The sequence below is a fragment of the Nicotiana sylvestris genome, chromosome 5 (assembly GCF_000393655.2).
Source record: "Nicotiana sylvestris chromosome 5, ASM39365v2, whole genome shotgun sequence".
Classification (NCBI taxonomy): domain Eukaryota; kingdom Viridiplantae; phylum Streptophyta; class Magnoliopsida; order Solanales; family Solanaceae; genus Nicotiana; species Nicotiana sylvestris.
This window is the reverse complement of record NC_091061.1, coordinates 147346500-147368010: the sequence shown is the minus strand read 5'-3', so window position 1 is coordinate 147368010 and position 21511 is coordinate 147346500.

Genomic DNA, 21511 nt, shown 5'->3' with positions numbered 1-21511 from the left:
TGTCTAAGTACCCTGCCAACATGTTTATTTAGTCTCTATTCACTCTCTTTCTTTGGTGAGATCATGTTGATAACTTAGTTGTCTAATGTACTTGGTTGATCCTAATTAGTGTACACTTTGTCTTCAAATATGACTATGTCTTAAGTGTTCCTTATCATGACTAGCTTGTTAAGTCTATAAACTAGTAGATTCATATTTGTTCTGTATAGTTGTTGCTCCACATATTCCCTTAGGCCCTGTTTTTGTGGTTTCAACCCTATATGTTCCCAATCCCCTTTCACCCCTGTTTGTAAACCTGTTTGTTAAGTGCTTGTGAATCTGGGTATTCTATGATTAACTAGTTGTTTGCTGAGTATGCTTCCCTCAAAGATTGATTTCAGAACTGCTGCTCCTACTCCTAGCATTCTTTTCAAAACCGGTCACTCTCAGTATCTTTAAAAAACTGTTTCTGAATCTTTTCATTTCTAAACTATTTCACTAAATCTTTTAACACTATGTCAAGTACTCTCACCCTACTTCTAGATTATTAAGTTCTGCCCCTCTGGTATGTGTACTGCTTAGGGGTCTTTGAGATCTCTCTGAACTCTGGTATACCAGGGCTGGTCCTTCCACACTGCACATAATCAATCCCCATTTGAGAAATGGTCTTGGTGTAAGCACTACCCGGGATCCTTGAGGTCCTTAGGGAACTCTGACACACCAAGACACACATTACTGGCTGTGAGATCTTTGGTTTCTGATACTCTATTGAAGGCCTGACTTTTCGAGATTTACTTTGGGCCTGATTTAGGCTCCCTATAGTATAGTTTCATTTACATATGTAATTCATTTGATCCTGGTCTGTAGTAATATTTTTTTGTAAACAGAGTTTAGGTGATTAATAAAAAGGGAGGGTTCCATATATGATGTTGATGGGAAACTGGGTAGATACCATTCTTTAGGTTGATGCATAGTAGAAATCATGCTCTTAGTTCATATATCATTGCAACAGAATTCCTGCCTTGAGTTTATGCTATGATAGAAATCATGCTTTAGGTCCATATACTATGCTACTTGCATCAAAACATGTCATAAGTCTATAATATTTGCATTAGAAAACCTGCCTTAGGACACTCACATTTATATTTTGCATATTAGGAACATGTTCATCACTTCTTTCTCTGACTCTGTATCGATCGTTATCACCTGGAAATCATGTCATCATGCTTAATAAAAAATGATCATCTCTATGTGCAGTAGAAATCCTGATTTTGGACTTTGTTTGCATTAGCTCTAAACCATGTCTACGTCGTTTTAAATAAATAACTGTCTATAGAAAGGTTTAAAATAGTCCAACACATAGACATCCCGTCCTAGTGTAAACATGCCTAAAATCAGTTTTGTAATATTAATCACTTAGATCCGCATGACTATAGGACTAAATAACTTCAAGTTGTTTAATTAATTCCTAGATTATGACTGCATACAGACCCACGCCTAGGCAATCTTTAGGCAATCGAATAAAAATGTGAAATCAAGTTCTGTTTATGTATGAAATTGTCCAGGTTTAACAGGCTATAAAATCAATAGGCAAGCTGATTAAGATTCTGCCACTTCTCCTTTAAACAAAATGCTGCATATTCTGTGTTGTGATGTACATCTAGATATCATGTTCTAAGGCTTTCTAAATTTCTTTAAAAACCGTTGTTTTGAGACTTGCTATGTGTCTGATTATATGTAGAGGCAAACATGAGCCCCTAATTGTTTCCTATTTGACAGTCCTATGTGTTCTTTGCTATCGCTTAGATTTTACCTTTTAAATACCTTGGGAGTGTCTAGAACTGCCTAAGTATAGAGGTCCTAAATGCCTCCGGGACCACAAAGAAGGGACGGGTAAAGCACGCTTAGAGTTTGTTAGTTAAACTCACTTATATAACCACTAAGGGGAGGGTAATGAGTAGTAAAATGATATGATAACCCGCGCTCTAATGTCACATGTAGCCCCTCTAGTTGAGGAGGATTATCGGGTATTGCACAGATTGATCCTATAGGCTAACCAACTTAGGACTTCCCTTCTGTTATTTACATATATGTGTTTAAACTGTCTAAACTTCTTTTACTTACATATATGCGCTTGGACCATCTAAACTTCCTTGATTATATATGTGTGCTTAGACTATATAAACTTTCCTTATTTGCAAATGGGTGCTTAGGCTGTTTACCTATTAATGACTAATTCACATAATTAAGTTCGACCGGGACCCACCATTATGGACCGCAAGGGGTGCCTAACACCTTCCCTTCAAGGTTATTTTGATCCCTTACCCTAATCTCTGGTAATGCAAACTGATTATATGAGTTAATTGTTCTAGGTGCCCTAACGCACCTTAATCTGTTAGGTGGCGACTCTTCAGATACCCAATTCCCAAAAGGAAATGAGTTGTTCCCAATAAATATCGAAACCCGGACTCCCCGATGGAAAAAGGGGGCGCAACAAACGGGCGATCTTAGAACTTATAACAAAATACCTCTTAAGGTTTTTTGTTATCCTCGAGCTATGTTTAAGTTGATTTGACGCGAGCTCGGGACTCTTGAGTCCGAATTGAGAGAGAGTGAGGTCTCGAACTCCACATGCTTCGGCCCTTAGGCTCTTTTGTATTGGCCCTTAGGCTCTTTTAGGTCGGCCTTTAGGCTCTTTAAGTTGGACCAACTCGGCCTCTAAGATGACTATAATTTTTTTCCTCTTTTCGGCTAAAAAACTTAGTGAAAATTTCTTTATGCCTTAGCATATGTTTTTGTACCCGTTGGGTTTTTTGAAGGTTTGATCGATCGAACCTCATGCGTAATCTATTTGTGTTCGATAATTGAATACCTCTTGAAGCTTTGAAGGCTGATGTTATCGAAGCCTTTCAGTTATTCGAGGGCTGATTTTATCGAAGCCCTTTTTTATTTGCTTTTGCCGAGGGTAGCCTGATTTAATCTATTTTTTTCAAAGTATTAGAAGGTTTTTGAATTATGGCGGAAGTCAGATGTCTCTAAGCCGCATTATTTTGATCGTAGCCTTTTTTATATGACCGTAGTCTTTAATATGGACGTAGCCTTCGGGTATATCTCTTAGACTTGTTTCCCGATAACCCTTCAAACTTGTTCAAAAGGTTAGTCCCTGAGTATGATGGCCTTGGCCTTTATGTCGAGGGCATGCCTCTTTGTGGTCTTATGAATTCGAGTTTAGATGAATCGAATGCATTGAATGTCGATGACAGTCCTCGAGTATTCGAGGTGTATTCGCATTTTGGCCCTTGAGCCGTTTCTTGCAAAATCACAAGTATGATGTTCGTATAATAGTAAATTTCTTTGAGACACAAAGTATTGTGATATAGAAGGAATGCTTCTTTGAATAATCGATACGTGCGTACATGTTTTTCCATCGGGGCTCGACTATTCTATATGGACACGGTTCATCTGACCGTTTGGCCCATTACAAAGTTTTCCTATCGAGGCCCTCTTTGGCATGAAGTATTTTCCTCAAAAATATAATCTCTGAGGGTGATGCCCCCTAGTATTCGAGGTTGATTGAAAAGAATCCTTGGATATTGTTGAGTTCTCCTTAGGTACCACATAGTTGTTGCCTCATTAAAAACCTCGCCGAAAAAATCCATTTGGGACAAAATCCGATCTAAGGAAAAAAAGTGCAACACGTGCTTTAAAACCCAAGGTCTTTGTATGGAAAGGTGCCCTCGGCATCGATCGAACACCTGCAATGAGTTATCCTTAAATTTAAATAAAAAAGGAGAAGGCCATACCTTAGCAGTAATATCGTTTGAGTAATGATACATTCCAATTGTTTGACAATTGCTCGCCTTCCATCGTGCCAAGTTTGTAAGATCCTTTGCCGACAACTCCGATGACTTGGTACAGTCTTTTTCATTCGGGTCTCGAATATTGAGGGTGACTTTCCGTAGAACTAAATCCTCGATTACAAAGTGCTGAAAGTTGGTCCTTCTATTATAGTATCTCTCGACTCTTTGCTTTTGTGCGGCCATCCGAACAAGTGTTGCTTCTCGTTTTTCATCCAATAACTCAAGGCTAGTATTCATAGCTTCATGATTTGACTCCTCCGGTGCATGTCAAAACCTGGTGCTGAATTCTCCAACTTCGATCGGGATAAAGGCCTCGGAGCTGTATACTAAAAAAAACAGATTAGCCCCCATGCTAGACTTCGATGTCGTTTGATATGCCCAAAGGACCTCGGGTAGAACTTCTCTCCATTTTCCTTTTGCATCGTCCAAACTTTTCTTTAGGTTTTGAATGATAGTTTTGTTTGTTGACTCGGCCTGTTTGTTCCCGGTTGGGTGATATGGTGTTGATAAAACCTTTTTATTTTGTGTGCTTCGAGGAAATCCGTTATCTTGCTACCGATGAATTGCTTGCCATTGTCACACATGATTTGGGCAGATGACCCAAACCGACACACGATGTGGTCCCAAATGAAGTCGATAACTTCTTTTTCTCTGAACTTCTTGAAGTCCTGTGCTTCCACCCACTCAGAAAAGTAGTCAGTCATAAACAAAATGAATTTAGCTTTATCTGGTGCTATTGGTAGAAGGCCGACTATGTCCATTCCCCATTTCATGAAAGGCTACAGGGACAGGACTGAGTGTAGCTGCTCTCCAGGCTGATGAATCATTGGTGTGAACCTTTGACATTTATCACACTTTTTAACAAACTCCTTAGTGTCTTTTTCCATGCTATCATAGTAATACCCTACTCTAATAATTTTGCGCACCAAAGACTTGGCGCCGGAGTGATTCCCACAAGTATCTTCGTGGATTTCTCATAGAACATAATCGGTGTCCCTCGACCCTAAATATACCGTTAATGGTCTATCGAACGTCTTCCTATAAAATGTTCTATCTTCATCTAATGTGAACCTAGCAGCCTTGGTTCGTAGAGCCCTCGATTCTTTGTGGTCTGATGGGAGTTTTCCATTTTTTCAAATAATCGATACACTTATTCCTCCAATCCCTAGTCAAACTTGTAGAATTTATCTCGGCATGACCCTCTTCAATCACATACTTCGATAATTGGACGACAGTCCCCGAGACGATATTCTTCAACCGTTGACCCCAAATTAGCAAGTACATCGGCCTTACTATTTTGTTCTCGAGGCACATGATCCAAAGTCCACTCCTTGAAGCGGAGAAAAGTTACCTGCAACTTATCCAAGTACTATTGCATTCTATCCTCTCGAACTTCAAAGCTTTTGTTTACTTGATTAACCACCAACAATGAATCGCACTTGGCTTCAATGACTTCTACCCCCAAGCTTTTAGCTAGCTCGAGACCTGCAATCATGGACTTATACTCGGCCTCATTATTAGTCAACCTAGAAGTTTTGATAGATTGTCTAATAATACCACATGTTGGTGGCTTCAAAACAATGCCGATCCTGAACCCTTTCACATTCAAGGCACCGTCTGTAAAAAGGGTCCATACCCCCGACGATGTACCCGATTTTAACATAAGTTCTTTCTCCACTTCGAGTACGAGGGTCAGCGTAAAATCGGCCACTCAAGTTAGCCAAGATTTGAGAATTAATGGCCATTCGGGGTTGATATTCGATATCGTACCCCCCGAGTTCGACTGCCAATTTGGCCAATCAGCCTGATACTTCGGGCTTATGCAAAACACTTCGGAGAGGATAAGTGGTTAACACACATATTGGGTGGCATTGGAAATATGACTTTAACTTTCTACATGCGCTTATTAATGCAAGTGCTAATTTTTCTAGGTGAGGGTTACGACCCCGGTTGACCCTCCGTGAACCATCGTGCTGGCACCTAGTCTCTACGACTAGGTAAGCCTAAAATGTGGAAGATAAACCAAATTTGCGGAAGAAAACAATTTAAAACAGATATAGAGAAATAAAACAGCATTTAAAAGTGCCGCTCGACATACACAATATTAACTCTCAAAATCGATACATTTTCCCAAAACCCGGAAACCCATAAATCCACAAGCCTTGGAATGTCTACCAGTGTCTAACTCCAGAATATCTAACAAGGAAAAGAAATACAGAAGGGCTAATACAATAGGGAGAGTAGAAAAGGACTCCTCGGTCTGCGTACGCAGCAGATATACCTCGAAGTCTCTAGAACAGTCGCCTCGCCTCAAGGGTGATAGGATTGAGTCAAGATACCTGGATCTGCACATGAAAAACTTGCGCAAAAAGGGCATGAGTACACGACATTGGTACTCAATAAGTGCCAAGCCTAACCTCGGTTGGGTAGTGACAAAGAAGGTCAGGGCCCTACTGAGGTTAAATAAGATATAAGGTTTAACAGTGTGAAATAAACGGTGTAAGTACAACAGTAAAAATAACACAGGATATGAAGGACATCAACGACTATTACATAGGCAAAGTAAACACAAAAAGAAATATAGCTCAGTACCAAAAATAATAACCGAGGATCTCCTAGGATATCGTCCTGTAGTCCCATTTATACATATCCAATGGATCTACTGGAATCCCGTTTCATAGTCCCAAATGTAAATACCCAGTACTGGGGGAATCTACCGGGTGCAGTCCCGTAGTTCCATAGGATCTACCGGAATCCCACATCCGTAGTCCCAAATAAATAGACAAGGGGAAGCTACCGGAATCCCACATCCGTAGTCCCAAATAAAAATACACAGCAGCATCAGTAAAATATTCAGCAAATGTTAATTTCATATTAAGGCAAACAAGTAATTCTAGCCTAGCATGCTACACAAAATTCAGGTAAAGCAGTTTGAGCAATTAAGACAATTAATTCACTTAGACATACTTTCCTAAGCTAACAACAGGCCTTACGTGCAAGTAATATAAACATGAAAAGAAATATACTAGTAATTACTTAATGAAAATTGAATTTTCAACAATTAGCACAAGTACGCACACCTCACGTACAAGGCATTTCAATTAATAGTAATATCAAATCCTAAGGGGAAGGTCCCCCACACAAGGTTATGCAAGCTACTTACCCCGAAGCGGCTCAAAATCAACTCGAAACCACGTTCTTGCCACGAGTACATGACTCCAAATGTCCCAAATCTATTCAATTCAATTGCATAATGTAAATAACACTTCAAGTAACTGATTCTACAAAAAATTTCTAAGCTAATATGTGAAATTAGGTAAAATGACCAAAACGCCACTCGTGCCCACGTCTCGGAATTGGGTAAAATTTACATTTCTAGAATCCTCACACTCTCACGAGTTCAGTCATACCAAAAGTACCAAAATCGAACCTCAAATGGTCCCTCAAATCATCACTCAATAGTCTCTATTTAGTGAAGCCCTAACCCCCAAACTACCACTGGTTTTCCTTAATTTTTCATGCTTATAATGATAGAAATCACTCCAATATCAAGTTTAGGGACCAAAGACATTACCCCAGTGAACTCCTATGAAAATCCCCCTTGGAAAATGCTCCACAAGCTTCTTCCCAATTGAAAAGAGGTGAAAAATAGCTAAATTTTGCAAAGGCAAGTATTTATATGTTTCTGCCCAATTAATCTGCTACTGTGGCCCTGGGACCACATCTGTGGTCCCGCTTCTGCGAGGACATGGTCACATCTGCGACCTTTAACTTAAAGACCAGCTTTCGCACCTGCGATTACCCATTCACAGATGCGGTACCCCTTCTGCGATTGCTCCGCCGCTTCTGCAGCTCCGCACCTGCGGGACGACAACCATCAGAAATCATCCTGAGGCCCCCAGGACCTCAACCAAAAGCACAAACAAGTCTAATACCATTTTCCAAACTTATACCAATCCTTAAAATGCCTAAAACCACATCGAAATGACGAATCAACTACGAATTCAATCCTAAGAACTCCAAAACTCTAAAAATATGCTTTCAATCAAAAAGTCTATCAAATCTCATTCGAATGACCTGAAATTTTGCACACACATCACATTCAACACTATGGAGTTACTCTAACTTCCAGAATTCCATTTCGAATGTCAGATCAAAATCTCACGATCGAACCGGAAACTTCAAAATTTGACCTTTCGACATTTCAAGCCTAAATTAGCTACGGACCTCCAAAACACAATCCAATCAAGACCCTAAGCCCGAGATCACCCAACGGAGCTAACGAAACCATCAAATTTCCATTCCAAGGCCGTCTTCACACTATTCCGATTGCGGTCAACTTTCCAACACTTAGCTCTCATTTAGGGACTAAGTGTCCCAAAACTCTTCAAAACTCACAACCGAACATCCTGGCAAATCAAAATAATAGAAATAAACACGGAGAAAATAGTTAATAGGGGATCGGGGCGTTACTTCTTAAGACGACCTGCCGAGTCGTCACAGGTATCTAGTTTCAACATCTCCTAGAGTTCGACTTACATAATAAATAGGGAATTGCGTACCTTGTTCTTCTCGAAATAGTACCCCACTTACCGCTCTCTCGGATACTGCCAAATATAAGTAAAGCTTTTCATCTACCTTCGGGGTGTGAAGTAGATGTGGGCTCGATAAGTATCTCTTCAATCCTTCTAATGCTTGTTGGCATTCCGGGGTCCATGCGAAATCCTTTTTCTTTTTGAGCAAGGAAAAGAACCTATGACTTCGATCGGATGACCTTGAAATGAATCGACTCAAGGCATCTATTCATCTCGTTAGCCTTTGCACAGCTTTTACACTATCCACGATTGTGATATCTTCGATGGTCTTGATTTTATCGGGGTTGATCTCTATTCCCTGATTAGACACCATGAAGCCGAGGAACTTGCCCGAGCCGACTTCGAAGGCACATTTTCAGGTTAAGCTTCATGTTGTACTTCCTTAAGATTTTGAATGTTTCCTGCAGATGAGTTAAATGGTCCTCTGCACGTAGAGACTTAACCAACATATCGTCAATGTAAACTTCAATTGCTTTACCTATTTGTTCTTCAAACATATTGTTAACTAGGTGTTGGTATGTAGCTCCTGCATTTTTTAGCCCGAAAGGCATTACTTTGTAACAATAAGTTCCAAACTTAGTGATAAATGAGGTCTTCTCCTGATCCCCTGGGTACATCTGAATCTGTTTGTACCCGGAGTAGGCATCGAGAAAGGTAAGGATCTCGTGGCCGGCCGTGGAATCGATCATGCGATCAATGTTAGGCAGTGGAAACGAGTCTTTGGGGCATGCTTTGTTTAAATCCTTATAATCTACATACATTCTAAGTTTGTTTCCCTTTTTAGGAACTACAACTACGTTGGCTAACCACTCGGGGTATTTTACCTTGCGAATAGACCCTATTTTAAGAAGCTTGGTTACCTCATCATTTATGAATGCATGCTTTACCTTAGATGGGGCCTCCTTTTTTGCTTTACTAGTTTGAACTTGGGGTCGATGCTTAGCTAGTGCATTGTTATTTCCGGCGGGATTTCTGTCATGTCTAAATGGGACCAAGCAAAACAATCCATATTATCTATAAGAAATTGAATGAGATTTTTCTTGAGTTCGGGGGTTAATCTCATTCCCAGGTATACCTTTTTCTCGGGCATATACTCGATTAGTATGACCTATTCCAGTTCCTTGACCATTGATTTGGTTGCGTCCGACTCTTCAGGAACAAGGAAAGTTGAGGAGTAAGAAAATCTTCTTCTTCTTCTTCTTCTTCTTCGATTACTTGTTCCTTCGGCTCGATCGGGATTAGGATCGGTGATTGTTATTTGGCCGCTTGCTTATCTTTGGCCCCCAATTTTTCTGAGGTCAAAGGCATTGGTATCAGTGTCACTTCATCAACTACAAACATTTCCTTTGCAGCATGTTGTTCTCCGTAAACCATTTTCACACTGTCCGTTGTTGGGAATTTCATCATCTGATGAAGGGTTGAAGGTACTGCCCTCATGTTGTAGATATATGGCCTCCCAAGTAGTGCATTGTATCTCATGTCACCTTCAATTACATGGAATTTTGTATCTTGAATGGTTCCGGCCACGTTCACTGGTAGGAGTATCTCCCCCTTCATTGTTTCGCTTGCCATGTTAAAACCATTTAGGACTTGGGATGCTGGTGCAATTTGGTCTTGTAGGTTGAGATATTTAACTAGATCCACTAGAACACATTTAACTTGAAATTTATTTAACAAAATAGAAATTACCAAAGTGTCATTATGCGGCTGAGATATGCCTTCCGCTTCCTCGTCATTGAATGATAGGACGCTTTCGGGCACATAGCTCCGAGTCCGTTTTTCTCTGGTGATCGACACCTTGGTGTGTTTGAATATAGGCCCTTGTTGAACATAGACACCGCCAACGATCATATGAATTATGTGTTGCTGTTCTTCCTGCTCATTTTTTTCTGTTTGCATCTCTTTCCCTGAAGTAGTTCTTAGCTCGATCACTGAGAAATTCTCGAAGATGACCCTCGTTGAACAATCGAGCTACTTCCTCCCTCAGCTGCCTAAAGTCTTCAGTTCTATGGCCATGTGTGACATGATACTTACACATCAAGTTTGGATTCCTTTGAGAAGGATCGTTTTGTACAGGCCTGAACCACCTGGTGTCTTTGATTCTCCCAATAGTTGATACGATCCCTGATGCATCTATACTAAAATTATACTCTGAAAATCGAGGTGCTTCCATGGGGTTGGTATGCTTATCAAATCCATTCTTACTCATAAGTCCCCGAGAGCTTTGACCTCGGTCATTTATTTGATCGTTCTGAGGAGCGTTACGCCCCGAACCACTATTTTTCTTATTGACATACGACTGATACCGTTCCTTGTTTGATCTTGATTCCCTGTCTGTGTCCCTCGGGGGCTTAACTGCCAATCTATTATGATGAACTAAACCTGAGGGGGCTCCCAACTGGTCGTCCTCAACCCTGATCTTCGATTGATAATGATTATGTACGTCTGACCACGTCACAACTGGATACTCAATTAGATTCTTTTTCAATTGTCGAGATGTGATCGAACTCTGCTCGTTCAAACCCTACATAAAAGCCTGTACTACCCAATCATCCGAGGCCGATGGTAGTTCCATTCATTCCATCTAAAACCGAAATACGAACTCCCTTAGAATCTCATCGTTCCTCTACCTTATCTTAAAAACGTCTGATTTCCTTATCACCACTTTTATGGCCCCAGTGTGTGATTTGACGAAGGTGTCTGCTAACATAGCAAACAAATCGATAGAGTTTGGGGGCAAGTTGTGATACCAAATCATGGCTCCCTTAGACAAGGTTTGCCCAAACTTTTTCAATAGCACTAATTCGATCTCATCATCATTCAAGTTGTTTACTTTAATCCCACAAGTATACAAGGTAATATGTTCATTGGGATCGGTTGTTCCATTGTATTTTGGTATATCGGGTATGCGAAACTTTTTAGGAATGGGCTTCGGAGCCGCACTCAGAGGGAACGACTTTTGTATGAATTTTTTGGCATCCAAACCTTTCAAGACCGGGGGTGCCCCCGGTATTTGATCAACACGGGGGTTATAAGTCTCCACTTTTTTGTCATTATCCTCAATCTTCTTTTCCTAGACTCGATTCTTTTGGTGAGTTTCGAGTATCCTCATAATTATGGGATCAGTCCCCGAGTCATTACCACTTGATCTTTCCGGTATCAGTTCAGTACGTCGAGTGTTTCCTGGTTCGACTATACTTGGAGTTTTGTGTTGACTTTGAAGCTCAGCGATAGCAATCTGTTAAGCTTGTAAACATCTCAAATATCACTTGGAGACTGACTCTCCCGTCTCCTATACCCTGTGTTCCTTGCCCACCAAATCTAACTTCCCTGCGTACACTCGCTCTGGGGTCTGCGCATAGATTCGCATTTAAAGCAATGTGTGAGCTAACATCAAATGGTTCCACATTTGGCACTTCCCCAGGGTTTATCAGTGGTACATCGACCTCTGGAGCAATTATGTTGTCATTTTCGCTGTGGAACCCAAGACCGTCATCACCGTGTACAGGCGCATTCTGTGAGTTTGACATATTTTATCTTGAAATTAAAGAATCTTTTACAAGAACAAGTGTGAAAATAACGTGTGTTATCAGAATTAGTATCGAAATAAACACTATTATCTTTAGCCCCACGATGGGCGCCAAACTGTTTACCTCGAAAATGCTAACAGTTAAACTTGATTTGTGGTTTTAAAGATATGTGATTTAATTCAATACTAATTAATAACCAAGAAATATAATGTATAAACTAAGGAAACAAGTGAAACCAAACCATAATGTAAGACAGTGTCGACCTCGAACTAGGTGGCCTCGAGGTGAATCAAGAACAGTAAAGCAAGAATAAGCTAAAGGACAATTCTGATGAATAATGAGCGAAAAAGTAAGAGAGTATATTCTTTGCTAATGATTGATGATCCTCACAAATGATTGGGGTTCCCCTTTATATAATAGGGGAACCCTAAATAAGGTACATTTCTATTAACAGTAAAGAATCTTATTGGAACATCTGTCTAACCGCCTAGTACAGATTCGTACAAATCTATTCCGAAATTTACGCCGTGATCTTGGGGACGTGGTTGGAATCTTTCTCATTCTGTTACAAATCCGTAACAACATTATCTCGAAGTCAGTCACATTAGGCTCCGACATTCCTCGAACACTTGATTCTTCGAGCCTTGTACTCTGTCGTTAAGGTCAATCTTGGTCCATCGAGCTCCAACTCAATCCATCCCGAACTCGGGCTTAAGGCGACCCCTAGAGCTCGGAAAATCGGGCATACCTGATTTCGATCGTATACAGACATTGTTAAAAATTTCAAGGAAATCCGCTTTAATAAGCGTGAATTGTCGCAACAATGAGGTACATGAATCCTTAAACTATTGATTGAAAAGGAAACAATTGAAATATAAAAAGGATTTGGATGTCATCCTCCTCCATTGCAATGAAAAGGGAACAATTGAAATAGAAAAAGGATTTGGATGTCATCCTCCTTTGCAATGAAAGTGGGAGGGTCATGTAATTATGGGACCCTTTAATTTGTCCCACAATATATACTATCTTAGAAGAAAAACGTTTTAATTTATAGTGATTATTTATTTATGTATTTATTTTTAAAAATTTGGTGGGGTTGGGAAGATGATTACTTCTATCTTTATCGCCGAAAACCACCACAGCAATATAGTGTATGTGTGTGGATATCCCTCAGTTCATGCCTTTTCCACCCTCTACACACATAGGGCAGAAGAACCCCTTCGTGGCTATCCTTTTAGGAAAAGCTTTAGCACTTTAATTTAATTGATATATAACTTTCTTGTTTCCTTGCGATATAAAATGAAGAGAAATCATTTTTTTTGTTTTCGAGTTCTGTGAAGGACATTAGGCTGTTTGATTTTTTACGGATAAATTTTTATTTTTTACAGCAAATAAAGAGCAAGGAGGATGTCACGATCCTAAACGCGGACCCGATCATGATGACGCCTCTCGTGAAGACAAGGCCAGCTGACACATCCCATTTCAATTTTTAACAGTTAAACCATAAGGAATAAGTCTAAGCATAATAAATAGAATCTCAAAGTAGCAGATAATAACATAATTTGCAGAATACAAGCCAACACAGCCCGATACCGGGGTGTCACTAGTCATGAGCATCTATCAATCTTAATACAAGTCTGAAAAGTCTATAAGCTATTACAAAAGGTCTGATGATAGAAATGATAAAGGGGGAGAAACACAGGACTGCGGATGCCAAACAGCTACCTCGTGGACTCCGAAGTATGCCGGGAGCTCTCAACTCGCACTGGCAGGATCAACAACGCCTGAATCTGCACACGGGGTGCAGGGAGTAAAGTGAGTACTCCAACTCAGTGAGTAATAATCATAAATAAAGACTAAAATCAGAAAATCACGTAAGGCACATTACAGGCTATAATGAAGCAGTAAAACCGGTAAAAACAGTAAATCAGTATAGGCATGTGAAAGTCATTTTAGTTCAATTTAACTTCATGAAAAGCCTTTTCAACAATTAAGCAGGTATATAAAAGGCAATTAAGAAATATAAACACATAAAGGTTCGACCCTCGGGCACAGTATCAACAAAGCCGCCCTCAGACAATATTTCACAACAATACCAGCCCCTCGGGCTATATCTCACATTACACTGGATACCCGCGCTCACTAGGGGTGTGCAGACTCTTGGAGGGGCCCCTTACGACCAAAGCGCAATATCAAGCCATCTCGTGGCATCATCACTAGGCTCTCAGCCTCATATTAAAACAAGCCACCTCGTGGCGTACGAATCTCTGGCCCTCGGCCTCATAATCATAATCAGTGTATCACCGCTACGGCGTGCAACCCGACACAAAAGTATCCTCACAACACAGACCCTCGACCTTACTCAGTCAAAATCACATAAGCCACTAGGGCAACAGTAAAACATGATGTTCAGCCCAAAATATTATTTGAAATATTATTTCGTATGTTAAAACAGAGTAAACATGGCTGAGTTATGAAAATAGTAGACTATAGCATGACTGAGTACAAGTATAAGGTCAAAACAGTGAGAAAATATCAATAACAATCCCCTAAGGGTTCAAATAGTTGGCACGAGGCCCAAATATGGCATTCAGCCCAAAACATGATGATAGCAAATAATTTTTAGTCAAATACGCGGTAAAATAGTCATTTGGGATGGACTAAGTATTGATCCCTAACAGTGCACGAGCACACGCTCGTCATCAAGCATGTGCGTCACCTCAATATAGCACAACGATGTGCAAATACGGGGTTTCATACCCTCAGAACATTATTTACAATCATTACTCACCTAAATCCGGTCAAATCTCTAGCCCGCGACGCCTTTGCCTCTAGAATCGGCCTCCACTTGTGTCGAATCTATCCAAAATCAGAATTACGGTGTCAAAATATGCTAAGGGAACGAAGCCCAAGCGAAAATAATCAATTTACAACATAAATCCCGAAATTACCAAAACCCGACCCCCGGGCCCACGTCTCGGATTTCGATAAAATTCACATCAATGGATTCCTTATCTCCCCACAAGTTCATACATACCAAAAGCATCAAAATTCATCCACAACTGACCCCTCAAACCCCAAATTCTAGGTCTCCAATTTCAAGCCCTAGTTTTTCAATTTTAGGCTTAGATTCCATGATTAATTAGGTAGATTTCACATTAGAATCGAGTTTTAAGTTCATGAATCTTACCTCTAAGTGATTCTCCTTTAATCCCTCTTCAATCTTCTTCAAAAAGCTCAAAAAACGATCAACAATGGAAGAAATAAATCCCAAAATTGCGGACAAGACGACTATTTAAACCTTCTGCCCAGACCTAAAATCCTTCTTCGTGAACGTGGTCAAAGCCTCGCGTTCGCGAAGCACAAAATAACTTTGACCAAAATTCCTCTTTCGCGATTGTGACCTTCCAATCGCGAATGCGATGCTTTACTCAGACCACCCTTCGCGATCGTGTTACCCCTCTCGCGAACGCGATGAATAAAATACCTCAAACCCAGCTGAACACTTTTCCTCTACGCGAACACGGTCCACCCATGCGAACTCGATGACCAAACGCCCAGACCTTAACGAACGCATAACCTTCCTCGTGAATGCGAAGGCTTAAATCCCAGCTTCATCAAATAACCCTTCGCGTACGCGAGGACCTACTCGCGAACACGAAGGTCATTTCTCTACAACACCGATCTGCAATTTTCTGCAATTCCAAACTTCAGGGAATGGTCCGATTGACCACCAGAAACTCATCCGAGGCCCCCGGGACCTCAACCAAACATGCCAACATATCCAAAACCTTATTCAAACTTGTACCAATATTCAAAACACCTCAAACAACACCGAATCAACCAAAACACATCGGATTCAAGCATAAGTTTCCAAAATCATCCAAATTCCTCTTTTGATAAAAAACCCAACCAAACCATGTCCAAATGACTTGACATTTTGCACACACATCCCAAATGACACAACGGAACTACTGCACCTCTCGGAATTCCATTCCGACCCCTATATCAAAATCTCACCTATCAACCGGAAATCGCCAAAAATCCAATTTCGCCAATTCAAACCTAATCTACTCCGGACCTCCAAAACTCTTTCCGATCACGCTCTTAAGTCCCAAATCACCTTCCGAAGCTATATGAACCATCCGAACTCACATCCGAGCGCTCTAACACATAAGTCAATATCCAGTTGGCTTTTCCAACTTAAGCTTCCTCAAAAGAGACTAAGTGTCTCCAACCTTACCAAATCCTCTCCGAACACAGGACAACCAACCCAATCACATATAGAATCGATAAATAAAGCAATAAGAAGCATAAATGGGGGAAACAAAATAGTAAATCATGAGACTACTGGCCGGGTCGTCACATCCTCCTCAACTTAAACAAATATTCATCCTCGAACGAGTAAAGAAACATACCTGAAGCCTCAAATAGGTGAGGATATATGCACCGCATCTCCTGCTCGGTCTCCCTGGTAGCCTCCTCCACGGGCCGACCTCTCCACTGCACTTTCACTGAAGCTATATCCTTTGACCTCAACTTTCGAACCTGACGACCCAAAATAGCTACTGGCTCCACATCATAGGTCAAATCATCAACCAACTGAACCGTGCTGAAATCCAGAACATGATACAGATCCCTAATATACTTCCGGAGCATAGAAACATGAAATACCGGATGCACACTCGACAAGCTGGGTGGCAAAGCAAGCTCATAAGACACCTCTCCAATCCTCCTAAACACCTTAAAAGGCCCAATAAATCGAGGACCCAACTTACCTTTCTTCCCAAATCTCATGACACCCTTCATGGGCGAAACCTTCAACAGAACCTTTTCGCCAACCATGTAGGACACCTCCCGAAACTTCCTTGTCAGCAAAACTCTTTTGTCTTGACTGTGATGTACGAAGCGTCTCCTGAATCACTTTCACCTTTCCTAAAGAATCCTTCACCAAGTCTGTCCCTAGTAGCCTAGCCTTACCCGGCTCAAATCAACCTACATGAGATCTACACTGCCTCCCATACAAAGCCTTATATGGAGCCATCTGAATACTCGACTGGTAGCTGTTGTTATAAGCAAACTCTGCAAGCGGTAGAAACTGATCCCATGACCCTCCGAAATCAATGACACAAGCACACAACATGTCCTCCAATATATGAATAGTGCGCTCGGACTGCCCGTCCATCTGAGGGTGAAAAACATGCTCAACTCAACCTGAGTACCCAACTCTCGTTGCACAGACCTCCAAAACTGCGAAGTAAACTGAGTGGCCCTGTCTGAAATGATGGAAACTGGGATACCATGCAAACAAACAATCTCCCGGATATAGATCTCTACAACCGCTCTGAAGAATAGGTAGTACACACAGGAATGAAGTGCGCAAACTTGGTCAGCCGATCCACAATCACCCAAATAGCATCGAACTTCTTCAATGTCCATGGAAGCCCAACTACAAAGTCCATAGTGATCCTCTCCCACTTCCACTCTGGAATATCCATCTGCTGAAGCAAGCCACCCGGCCTCTGATGCTCATATTTCACCTACTAATAATTGAGACACCGAGCTTCAAATCCCACAATGTCTTTCTTCATTCTTCTCCACCAATAATGCTGCCTCAAATCATGATACATCTTCGCGGCACCCGGATGAATGGAATACCGCGAGCTATGGGCCTTCTCCAGAATCAACTCCCGAAGCCCATCCATATTGGGCACACATATCCAGCCCTGCATCCTCAACACCCCATTATCACCAATGGTCACATCTCTGGCATCAACATGCTGAACCCTCTCCTTAACGACAAGCAAATGCAGATCATCATACTGGCGCTCTCTGATGCGATCATATAAGGAAAACCGAGAAAACACACAAGCCAATACCCGATTGAGCTCCGAAATAACTAACCTCACGAACCGATTGGCCAAGGCCTGAACATCAACTGCAAGAGGTATCTCTCCAACTAGAATATATGCCAAACTTCCCATATTCACTGCCTTTCGGCTCAAGGCATCGGCCACCACATTGGCCTTTCCCGGATGGTACAATATAGTGATATCATAATCCTTAAGCAACTCCAACCATCTTTGCTGCCTCAAATTAAGATCCTTCTGCTTGAACAAGTGCTCTACGATGATTAGTAAACACCTCACAAGACACATCATACAAGTAATGCCTCCAAATCTTCAACATGGGAACTATGGCAACCAACTCCAAATCATAAATAGGGTAGTTCTTCTCATGAGGCTTCAACTGACGAGAAGCATAAGTAATAACTCTACCCTCTTGCATCAAAACACAACCAATACCAACTCTCGAAGCATCACAATACACGGTATATGAACCTGAAGCTGATGGCAAAACTAACACTAGAGCTGTGGTCAAAGCTATCTTGAGCTTCTGATAGTTCTCTTCACACTCATCCCACCCCACAAACGAAGAACCCTTCTAAGTCAACTTGGTCAAGGGCGATGCGATAGACGAAAACCCCCGAACAAACCGATTATAATAGCATACCAAACCAAGAAAGTTGCGAATCTCTATGGCTGAGGACGGTCTAGGTCAACTCTGAACCACCTCTATCTTCTTCGGATCAACCTGAATACCCTCGCTGGACACCACGTGCCCCAAGAAAGCCACTGAATAAGCTAAAACTCACACTTGGATAATTTTGCATAAAGTTTCTCCTCCCTCAATCTCTACAACACAACTCTCAAATGCTCTGCATGCTCCTCCTAACTATGCGAATACACCCGAATATCATCAATGAAGACTATGACGAATGAATCGAGATAAGGTCAGAACACGCGGTTCATCAAATGCATGAACGCTGCTGGGGCATTGGTCAGCCAAAAAGACATCACCAAGAACTTATAATGACCATATCGGGTCCTGAAAGCTGTCTTAAGAATATTCGAGTCCCTGATCTTAAACCGGTGATAACCTAAACGGAGATCAATATTGGAGAACACCGTCGCTCCCTGAAGCTGGTCGAATAAATCATCAATGCGAGACAAATGATACTTGTTCTTAATTGTTACTTTGTTCAATTGCCTATAATTAATGCACATCTTCATAGTGCCATCCTTCTTTTTCACAAATAGAACTGACACACCCCAAGGTGATACACTAGGCCGAATGAACCCCTTATCAAGGAGTTTATGAAGCTTCTCCTTTAACTCTTTCAACTCCGCTAGTGCCATACAATACGATAGACTATAAATGGGCTGAGTGCCCGGCACCAGGTCAATACCAAAATCAATATCCCTGTCCGGTGGCATGCCCGACAGGTCTGCAGGAAACACATCGGGAAAATCCCTCACAACTGGAACTGAATCAATACTGGGAGTCTCAACACCGACATCCCTCACAAAGGGTAGATACGAAAGACAACCCTTCCCAACCATACGCTGGGCTTTTAAGAACGAGATCACTCTACTGGAAACATAATCAGTCACACCTCACCACTCGATCCGTGGCACACCAGGTATAGCCAATGTGATTGTCTTAGCATGACAGTCCAGAATAGCACAACACGGAGATAGCCAATCCATGCCTAAAATGACATCAAAATCCACCATACAGAATAATAAAAGATCCACTCAGGTCTCCAGACCCCCAATAGTTACCACATACGACTGGTACACACGGTCTACAATAATAGTATTGCCCACCGGGGTAGATACATGAACAGGTGAAGCAAGAGACTCACGAGGCATACCCAAATAATGAGCAAAGTATGATGACACATAAGAAAAGGTGGAACCAGGATCAAATAATACAGAGGCATCTCTGCGGCAGACTGAAACAATATCTGTAATAATAGCATCTGAAGCAATAGCATCGAGTCTAGCTGGAAGTGCATAGAAACGGGCCTGACCGCCACCTGATCGACCTCCCTCTCTGGGGAGACCCCTAGCTGGCTGACCTCCACCCCTAGCTGGCTGGGCGGGTGGTGATGAAGTAACTAGCGCTGAAGCCGATAACTAACCCCTTTGTTGAGATGAACTCGCAAGACGATGAGGGCACTGCCTCTATATATGACCCATATCTCCACACTCATAACAACTCCCAGGTGCTGGAGAAGGGGACCGAAAGGAACCTCTCGCACCAGAGTGACTAGCAGATGCACCTGGCATAGAAGAGCCTTGAACTGATGGAGCACGGGATAAACTCTGAGCTGGAAGGGCACTAAGTGATGAATGGCCCTGATGAGAACTGTGAGAACCATGACCCGATGACGCCCCATGATAACCTGGGCGAGTTGGCTGAGCATGCCTGAATGGACAGCCTCTGCCGTGATGAAACTGACCTCTCGAAGGAGCACCACTATAACTACCAGATCCTCGAGGCCTCTTGGCCTCCCTCTCCTCTCGCTCCTAGCGACGAACAAACTCAATCTCACGGGCGATATCCACAACCTCCTCAAAAGTAGCACTAGTCACCCTCTCCCTGGTCATGAGAATATGAAGCTAATAAGTGAGGCCATCAACAAAACTCCTAATCCTCTCTCTATCTGTCGGAACCTACCAAATGGCATGACGAGCTAACTCGGAGAACCTCAACTCATACTGTGACACTGTCATCTCTCCCTGACGCAACCAGTCAAACTACCTGCGCACCTCCTCTCTGCGAGACTACGGCATATACTTCTCTAGAAAGAGAACGAAAAACTGCTGCCAAGTAAGGGGTGCTGCACCAACAGGCCTACGCCTCTCAAAAGCCTCCCACCAAGTGAAGGCAGCTCCAGAAAACTGATAAGTAGTGAAAGCGACCCTGCTGGTCTCCAGAATACCCATTGTACGAAGCATCCTCTCATACTTATCCAAGAAACCCTGGGTATCCTTGCCCTCTGTGCCACTGAAGGTCAGAGGTTGAAGTCTACCAAACCTCTCCAACCTATGCTGCTCGTCCTCTGGCCTGGCAGGGACTACATAATCCTAAGCAGCTACAACCGACTGGGCTGGATGTGTCCCCGATGTTTGAAGTCCTTGCACGACTTGCTCAAGTGTGCGAGTGACGGGAGTCTGAGTGCCTCCCCCGTCCTGAGAGGTAGCTACAACTATATGACCGAAACCTCCTGAGCTAGGCCAGTGCAAACTCACAGAATCTGAGCCAAGGCCTCCTAAAGAACCGAAATCACAATAGGCACAGCTGCTGCCTGAGCTGGTGCTGTTGGAGCGCCCACAACTGGGACCTGATCCTAAACTGGGGCGGCTGGTGGATCTGCAGATGGTGCCTTAGCTATTGTGCAGGCCATACCTCTGCCCCTACTGCGACCATGACCGCATCCTCGGCCTCTAGTGGCCACAGCTGGTGGTACTGGTGGTCATCCATCCTGACCTATAGAGCACGTCCTCACCATCTGTGAGAGAATAGAATAACAGAAGTTTAGTACTCGGACCAACAAGTTTGCACAACAAGAATTTCATGAGACCTATGTAACCTAGGCTCTAATACCAACTTGTCACGACCCTAAACCTGGACCCGGTCATGATGGCACCTCTCGTGAAGACAAGGCCAGCTGACACTTCCCATTTCAATTTTTAAC